The sequence below is a fragment of the Copadichromis virginalis genome, linkage group LG10, assembly GCF_057382275.1.
Source record: "Copadichromis virginalis isolate Kocher_CV1m ecotype Utaka linkage group LG10, C_Virginalis_male_GT1.1, whole genome shotgun sequence".
Lineage (NCBI taxonomy): Eukaryota > Metazoa > Chordata > Actinopteri > Cichliformes > Cichlidae > Copadichromis > Copadichromis virginalis.
This window is the reverse complement of record NC_140627.1, coordinates 30,689,708-30,699,317: the sequence shown is the minus strand read 5'-3', so window position 1 is coordinate 30,699,317 and position 9,610 is coordinate 30,689,708.

The window sequence follows — 9,610 nt, the reverse complement described above, 5'->3', positions numbered from 1 at the left end:
GAAAGGAAGGCTTCTTGACATGGAATAAGAGGTTTTACTTGGCACACATGGAAAATCTGAGGCACTGGAAAGCTGCGTTAGTAGCTCGAGTAAACTGAACTTGAGAACAAACGCTAAAACTATTGGCCTTGACTTTTAACTGCATTGTGTGACAGAGTAATCAGTGAATGACAGGATTGCTGTATATATACACTGCAGCTGATGAGTACTCGAATGGGGACAGGTGTGCAGTTCAGAGCCTAAAACGAGCTGAAGGAGCCACGCCCACAGACAGACAGAAGGGGAAACGGAGACTTTTGTCGTGCCAAAGTAGGTATCCCCGACAGAATTTGTTTCCCCTGTGCTGGGAGCACGCAGGAAGTACTGATGTTTTCATTTTGTGAAAAAGTGAAAGATTAGTATCATTACATTACCATTCAGTTAGAGGGTTACAACAGAAAATTATATATTTATTCCCCAGGGGGTATCAGATGGGATTATTTTAATAAACCATAAACATTTTGGCTAATAACTATTTTTATTCTCCTGTAACTTTACTATATAAAGAGCTAAATCCTCCAAAGTTTCAGGAGTAATGCGTCATAATAAGAAGTGTTTGTGAACGAAAAATCTGCAATGTGGGATACTGTTTGTCCGTGATTTACACAGGGGGAACAAATTGTGGCAGGATCAGCCTGATATTATTTGTATCCCACTATAACTTTGTTGTATAAAGAGCTAACATCTCAAAAATGTCAGGAGTAGTTAGTCATTATAAGAAGTGTTTGTAAACTAAAAATCAACAATGTGGGATACTGTTTGTCCGTGATTTGGACAGTCCAGCGTATGCTCACGACGCAAGGGGAAACAAATTCTGTCGGGGATACCTAGTTTGCCACGACACCGGCAATAAGTCTGACTCGTTCCCGGTGGGTGATGGGCTCCGCCAGGGCTGCCCTTTGTCACCGATTCTGTTCATAATTTTTATGGACAGGATTTCTAGGCGCAGCCAAGTGGCGGAGGGCTTTCACTTCGGTGGCCTCAGAATCTCGTCTCTGCTTTTCACGGATGATGTGGTTCTGTTGGCTTCATCGGGTGAAGGCCTCCAGCTCGCACTGGAACGGTTTGCAGCTGAGTGTGAAGCAGCGGGAATGAGGATCAGCACCTCCAAATCTGAGGCCATGGTTCTCAGCCGGAAAAGGGTGGAGTGCCCACTCCGGGTCGGGGATGAGTTCCTGCCCCAAGTGGAGGAGTTCAAGTATCTCGGGGTCTATGTAGATAACTAGGAAAAGTGAAAACTTCATGGTTCTACTAATGTATAGAGAGGAAGAAATTATTTTAGGACTCTAACAAATACTATAATAATACATATGCTTTATGGTTGCCTCTACTTTAAACTTTAAATGGTTTCAGGAAAACTTATACTAACCCTAGTTTAAGCCTCAGACCTTCCTGGTTGACGCTAACAAAAGCTAATGTTAGCCTCTTATTTGGGCTGCTAAAGTAAAGGCTTTTAGCTAGCTGACCAGCATAGATTAATTTGGCGATTAACAGACTAGAGTGGTAATATTATTGAAAGTTTATTTTCACCTCAGCACATTTATCATTATGTCCATTCTGTAGCACATAGAAATGTTTAATTAATATTTGCAAATAGACACATTTTCCTTGTAACTGTATCTTTACTCCAAGATTTGTTGAAAATGTAATTTATGTAACGCTGAGCAGCATTTCAAGTATGTTGAATATTTTTGTACTTGTGCTAATGTGATTGTGCTAATATGATTAAATAATAATAATTATAACTAAATAAATAAATAATAACTATATCTTGATTGAAGTATAATATAAGCACAGTGCTGGTGTGCAGGGGTGTTATATGCCTTGTGGGGGATGCTGTCATATTATAAACTGTAATGTCTGTATCAAGCTTTTAGGCTAATATATGCAGAGATATATGTGTCTTTCTTAAAAATTCAAGTCCTTAGAGATTATTTGAGAAGTGGATCAACACCTATCACTAATTGAACCACTCTAAAACCTGCAGTGGAAAAATGTTCCTTATTTAGTCTGTGAACACACACTTTGGTTTTCCAGGTCAGAGAAATGGCCAAGGAAATCTGGTGATGATCGAGCTGGTCTCAGGAAATGAAGAAAAAGCCTGATCACCTTCTCTACAAATACAAGGTGAGTTTAATGTTGTGGTTGTTTAGTTTTTCAAGGTATGTATCTTAATTTATTTATAAACTGCTTATGTTGCAACAGCATGTTATTTGTATGCAACTCTACGTGTATTATAATCCTTTGTATTTTTATTCATTTTTTAGCTTAAACATAAACAACAGCAACAAAAAACAACTTTTTAAAATGTCTTTTTGTTTCTCTTTTTTTCCTCTGAATAAGTTCCTGTATGAACTGAACAACTCAGAAAATCTAAGAAAAAGCTTATTTGTGTATTTTATTTAAAGCTCAGATGGAACTTGATGGACTAAGATGCAGGCTGCATTCAGGACTTTCTCACACTGGCATATGAAGTCGTACCAAGAGAAAGTGTGCACACACAACGTGTCACTTTGTGCTTGCTCTTCCTCTACCCTCTGGTGTCACTTTGTAATCACTTGTCTTATTATGGTCTTATTTGTTGCAGTTTAGGGTCTGTGCACATAAGCAGAGGTTTTTGCTTGGGAAGTAACTGTGACCTCGTTTTCAGAGGCTTCTCTAACATTTAGTGGTTGTGCAAATATGTACTTTTTCCTCTACTTAAAGTTAAACAGCCAAGACAATTTGAAAACAAACAAAAAACAAAAAAAGGTGTGCATTGAGGATTTTGAACTATGCTGTTTAAGTGTTGTCACTGCTGAGGATTTGTGGACACAGATGATCTTTTTTCACTTAGCCGCTGTTTACAGTTTGTCTTCATCCGGACAAGCGCTTATTATTGTACTTTGCCCCTCACTGAAAATATCAGTTAGTGATACAGAAAATTTAGTTTTCTGTTTGTTTTAGCTGAAGGAAATGTCCATAAATAGTACAGAGAGTATACTGTAAATCTACAGAATTTTCCGTTTTATCATTTATGGAAAAGTCTGTCAACTGCCACAAAAAAACAAAATAAAAATTTTTCTACTGAACTCTTTATTACAGTGTATAATTTATCAGTTTCTGTTTTTTCCTTCATCCTAAAGACTTGTCGTTCATTCAGGTGTGCAGACATTTTTAACCTGATATTTTAGTCACCTGAATCTGACATTTCTTTTATATTTAGAACTTAGTTTGAGTTCCAAAATCCTATTTTATCTTAAAATTTGGACTTTTTCATTGTATATTCTTCTCTTTTTAGCCAATAATCAGGCTTTAAACTTTATTGAAGTTTTTTTTAGGAATATCCTTTACAGAACAACAAGTTCTGAAATGTCAATTCAATTCTTTAAAACATAAAGTCCTCAGTAGATAATTTAACATATTTCCTGAATAACATGAACAGTTTTCATTTACAATTTAACAACAGAACCAGTATATAAATAGTCTGTGTGCTATATTGTATTGTTCTTTATAGTATCAACCCACTGGACAGTTTATGTGATTGATATGTGTGTGTGATTAGAGGTTGCTGGACTAAGGAGATCAATTCTTTTTTTCTTTTTTTTCAGAAAAAGAAGACAACGAGCTCCTGGTTAGCAATATTTCCACGCATGTGATTCATTACAGACATGCAGTCATAGTGAGGACGTGACACATTTAATTTAGTGCAGAGCACAGACACACTCTCTCTCTCTCACTCACACACACACACACACACACACACACACACACACACACACACACACACACCACTTTCTAATGAAGAGTGTCCTTTTCACTGCCAGATGTATTGACAGACAGATGTGAAAGCTCTCAGCTGTGATTAGAATATAGTCAATCAGTCACACAAACCAGCAGAGTTACAGTACGGCACGAGCAGACAGACACGGATACAACTGTGTGTCGCAAACTGGGAATTTTGTGTTTGTTATTGTGTTTTTTTATTTTTCTTACTTAAGGCTGCTTGTTGTCTCAGAAAAAGTGAGGAAGTGATTCAACAGGGCTAAAAAGCTTTAGGCGTGATGGCTGTTGGAGATTGTTTGGCTTTCAAACAGGTAGTGCTCGACTGCGTTATCTGGCAGCATCTGAACATGTTAACATTATGGTTGCTTTTAGGTTGGGGACATAAATCTTACTAGACTGCATCTAGAACCATTTACAGATCAATTTTATAATGCCATTAACCTTTGTATACTGTTCATATTTGTTCATGAATCTAGTTCAGGTGAGTTGTGACCCAGGCCAATCATAATAAGTCATTTTGAATCATAGATTGATTTAGAATGTAAAAATAGCTCGTCTGACATCAGTAAACAATTGTTAAAGTCTAATTAATGTTTCCAAGAGCATCGAGAGTGTGTTTTTTAGGATTTACAACTCTTATTTTCAGTGATAAATGTGTATTTTCACACATCATTTTACCTAAAACATGAAAAACTAACTGCCATAATGACTTTAAAGTAGTTTTTTAAAAGCGAAAAGGGAAGAACTTTCTGGAACTGTTCTGTTTTATTATATAACCACCACAATCATTAGACACTGTCTTCACTGCTGTATTATAAAGACAGTCCTCGTAAGTACAATCTAGAATTATCAATATTAGTTTGCTTTTTGCAAACTAGTCTGTACATTTAATGCGGTGTTCGGAAACCTTGCATGTGTGGGACTTGCACATCTGTTTCCCACACTCACTGAAATGGCAGCACATTAGTGGCTCTAAAATCCATCTGAACTTAGGCCTGGAACAGCCCCAGGGGAAAGTAAAGATTTTATTCACATTTTGGATACTTTTAGGAAAAATCATCAAATTTCAGGATAAAAGAATGACACTTAAGGTATTTTTAGTGCTGTCAAATGTTAAAACAGGTCAAAGTTTGCCTGAAAATTATGAATAAAATAATAAAATAAAATAAACTGGTCCACCTACACATCACTACAGCATCATTTCAACAGGAGCCCCTGGCCCTACAGCTGAGACACTCTCATACAGATTCTGTGTAACATTAGATCTGTCCAAATGTTGGATGGTTTACATTCGGTCATTCATATGACCACAAGAGGGCCCCTTTATACCTGTGGCTGTTCAGCCCCCTTCAAAATTGACCACTCCTTTTTTGTTTTTGTTCTCGTGGGGTCAAGCTTGACTGTAAAGTTCACATGTCCACATTCTTTTGATGTATTAACCTTTAGGCAGACAACTGTTTATTTGATTCCTTGTATTGAAAAAGGCTCCAGGAGTACACTGTACATTATATCCTACATCAGGCCAATGAAGCTTATTGAATTGGACTGTATTGCGAGAGAGGCTCCTCATACTTTAATGGAGTTCAAAAGTTGACTGGACCGGACAGCCTCTCTTACTTTAATGTCTGCTTGAATCATGGTACCAGTGTGTGTGTGTGTGTGTGTGTGTGTGTGTGTGTGTGTGTGTGTGTGTGTGTGTGTGTGTGTGCGCGCTCTCTGCAGCAGGCCATACTTCAGCAGCAGCAGAATTTGAGCCAGATCATCTCTCTCTCTCCATTTCTCTGTCTCTCTCTCTCTCACCATCAGCTGTGATTACTTTGGTAAAACAGCACTGCGTCGCAGTGAACCAATTTTCCTAATGCACAGCCTTCACGCACACGCAGAGACTATGGTTATTGATGAGGTAAATGGGGAGGGGGCCAAGTGGGGGCATACAGACTGCTGGGAAATTAAGAGACAGAGAGAGAGAGAGAGAGGGATAGTGGGAATGAGACAGAAGGACAAGCTGGATGGGGACAAAGGGAGGGACAACGAGAGATACAGATAGAAAGGGATGGAGAGGAGGAAGAAGAAGGAAAGGGCTGGCAATGACGTGGACATTAAGATGTGTAGACTGTAACTGGAGCGAGACTGCAAGATAACGAGCAGATAAAGCAAAGGACGTGAAGAGGGAGACGAGGAAGGATGCAGGAATAAGTATTAAGATTGTGTCTTTTCAAATAGAAGATGGAGTAGTTTGATTCTCTGGTAGGAGGGACTGAAAATGGGGAGGGGGATAGATGGTTTTACTTTTTAACTTCTGAAAGAAAATATACAATTAAAAAGAAATGCAAAGGGAGAGACGGGTGGAAATCATACTGATCCGTTGATAGTCATCGTGAGATACAGGAAGTAAAGTGAGACGTTTCACTCCTGGAGGTAGTGATGAGTTCATGGGTGTCTGAGGAAAAGGAAAAATGAAGACTGGACGTCTTGGGCTCTGGATATAGAGAAATCTGCTGGGGTAATGGCTGACATTACCCCAGAAGTTCTGCAGGGAGAAAACAGCTATTTGAAGAAGCTTCATTAACAAGCAACTTGGAACATTTGGAAGGTTGTGCTTGCTATGCATCTTTTCATTTGTGTTCACAGAGCAGAGATGGCTGAAAAAATGTTGCCAAAAATTGTGATTGTTTTTTGTTTAGGTAGCCACAACCTAAAATCAACACAAGGTGCTCAAGCCCAATGAAGATTTTCAAAGGAAGAAGGGAAAACTATTTTAAGAAGAGCATGAGAGATGAGCTGTCTGCTTGCAGAGGTGGGAAAGAGTGCAGTATACTGGAACTTCCCTTTGCTTAATGTCCAGTAGTATCCACTAGAAATCTAATTTAACATGACAACTTTAAAGAAAAACAGACTCCCTCCAGGAACCTCCCATAATGTGTTTGTCCAGCAAATCCCAAAGCTGAAATCTTGTACCGAAAGAGGCTCTGTAACCATGAGATATCATTCCATTTGAAGTTAAAATCTCACACCCCTCATCTACGAGAAACCTCTCCTTCAGACACATGTCTGTTTACAGATAGGAACAGCAGCTTTACAAGATTCTTTGTCGAAATTTTTGTCAATCAAGGCCAAGTTGAGGTTTCCAGGAGTTTAATATCCCTCTGGATCTCGTGCTTTGGTTTAAACTTCCTTTTAAGGCATTTGACGTTACAATATCCACCAAGAAATCATCTTCAAAAGGAACTGAATCATTTGGATCCTGTATTTAAGGTTTGATATCTACTTGGACTTCTTTTCAAGAAATGTGTGATTGTCTTTACATTTAAGAAGGAAGCTCTTTGTAAAAAACAATTCAAATGACATATAGTATTAAGCTTCTGTCACTATCAGGATCACTTTTTTATGTACATTTGATACAGTATTCATCAAGAAATTGAGGTCAATTCTTCATCAAATGCATCTCTGCAAGAGTTTTCACTAAAAAAAGACCAAAGTCTATACAACAACATGTGTTTTGTGGTCTTTGTCCACCAACAATGTCTATTTCTGAAGTTTTTTTTTGAACAAGTATGAGCTCTTTATGGTGTGCCAAGAAGTTCAAAACTACTCTACTAACTAAAACTGGGTAGTAATAGAAGAGGAAAACAAGAAGACACAAGAAAGAAAAAAATTCTCTGAAACTTCCCAAGAAAGCTTCCTGCTGGGATCTGGAATTTCATATTAAAAATATTTCTACCAGAACTTCTCTTTAAGCAGTATTATCCACCAAGAATCTAAAGTTTACCTTCACTCAAGGACATTTCCAAGATTGTGTATGTCATGGTCCACGTCCATCCAGAAATACCCCCCATAAAGGTTTTTCCAACTCCTTTTGAGCTACCAAGATGTTCAAAACCAGACTGAAATCCTGCTAGATGAAACTGGGTGCTGATAGGAGGAGGAAGAGTAAGTGCAACGACAGCAAAATTAGAAGAATCTTGTTTTGTATGTTTGTTTTTTCATTTTTATGCAACTGCACTCTCCGAAATGCTCACATTCAGTTACTAGTCTTCAAAAAAAATTCCTCATTGCCGTGTGAAGTTTGCGCTTCGCAGGAGTGCTGCAGCATGGGACTCAGCTGCTTCAAGTCCTGGAAGCATGACAGTACGGGCCACAAAGGTAAGACACACCAACACACACACCATCGCTAATCTCTCCCAAACTCCAGCTGTGTGAGTTAGTGTGTGTTGCCCTTGAGTGACACTTGTTAAATGCTGAGTCAGGGTCTTCAGATTCAGGTGACTGTGTGTGTGTGTGTGTGTGTGTGTGTGTGTGTGTGTGTGTGTGTGTGTGTGTGTGTGTGTGTTTTAGTGTGCTTCAGACATATGTGTCTGTGTGTTTCATGTGACTTTGAGGAGTACAGACAGTGGAGCATGAAAGGATGAAAGGATGAGAGGAGAGAGGAAAGCGTCAAGAGTCAGTGATTAAAGTGGGGAGATGTCTCTGTGTCCTGATGCTGGTTATATCAGAAGGTTAATGCATATTTGAATGGATGTGACACTGCGGTATATATATAGATACAACAGTGCTGCTTTGCTGAAGTCCAGCTTACACAGGATTACTATTCTAAAAATACAACAATGCCACAATAGAAAATATAGAATTTCCTCAAAACAAAATTGTGTTCATCATTATAACTATAAATTAAATTACTAAAAGAAGATCTAGTCTGCTTTTGTCTGTAGACGTGGTTGAGATAGCCTGCTGAAGTTCAAAATGTGGAAGCAACTTGGAACTTGGCATGGATGTCAATGCCAGACAGGCTGGTCTGAGTATTTCAGAAACTGCTGATCTTCTGGGATTTTTCTGCACAAGCCTGTCTGTAGGGTTTAAAGGGAACTGCCTAAAAAAAGACAAACTATCCAGTGAGCAGTTCTTTGGGTGAAAATGCCTTGTTGATGCAGAAATCAGAGGGAAATGACTGTTTCAAGGTGATAAGAAGACGACAGTAAGTCAAATAACAATTCATTACAACCAAACTTTGAAGTTAAGCTCAGCTAAGAACAGACACCTGGAGCTACAGTTTGCAGGGACTGACCAAATTCAGCAGCTTTGATTTCTGCTGTGACCTTTGGAATTGTAGCATCAGACTGTGATGTAAGTCACATGAAAGCATGGATCCATCCTGATATTTTCTTTGCACACTTTGGGTCCCTTAGGACCAACTGAGCATCACTTAACTGCCACAGCCTAGCTGAGTATTGTTGCTGCTTAAGCCCATTCCTTTATGACCACAGTGTACCCATCTTCTAATGGCTGATGCTTCTAGCAGGATAACACACCGTGTCACAAAGCTCACTGTACTCAAATGTCCTCCACAGTCACCAAATCTCAATCCAGTAGAGCACATTTGAGCTCATCATGGCATCAGCTGCATGAATTTTATCACATCAACATGGACCAAAACCTCAGAGGAATGTTTCCAGCACCTTATTGAATCTGTGCCACAAAGAATAATCGTAATCCAGTAAGACAGGCTGCTGCAACCCCACACTCTACCACAGAAGCTCCGCCCTCCTGCTGCTCCAGTGTGTGTTCATGATGGGCAGCCAATCATAAGAAAGCTTAAAGGGAAGAGAAGGAAAAGAGATAAAACAGTTTGATTCAGGAAGTCGATGCACAGTGAGGCTGCTCCAAGGCCCTGTATAAAATATATGAGGATTATTGTCAACTGTGAATAAAGCAATGAAGGTTTAGTAAAGAGCACATAGAAGCAACTAGGTTTTTTGTGTCCAAGCCAAATCAGACTTTAAAGGTTTTACTCATCAAGTGTGGAGAGGTC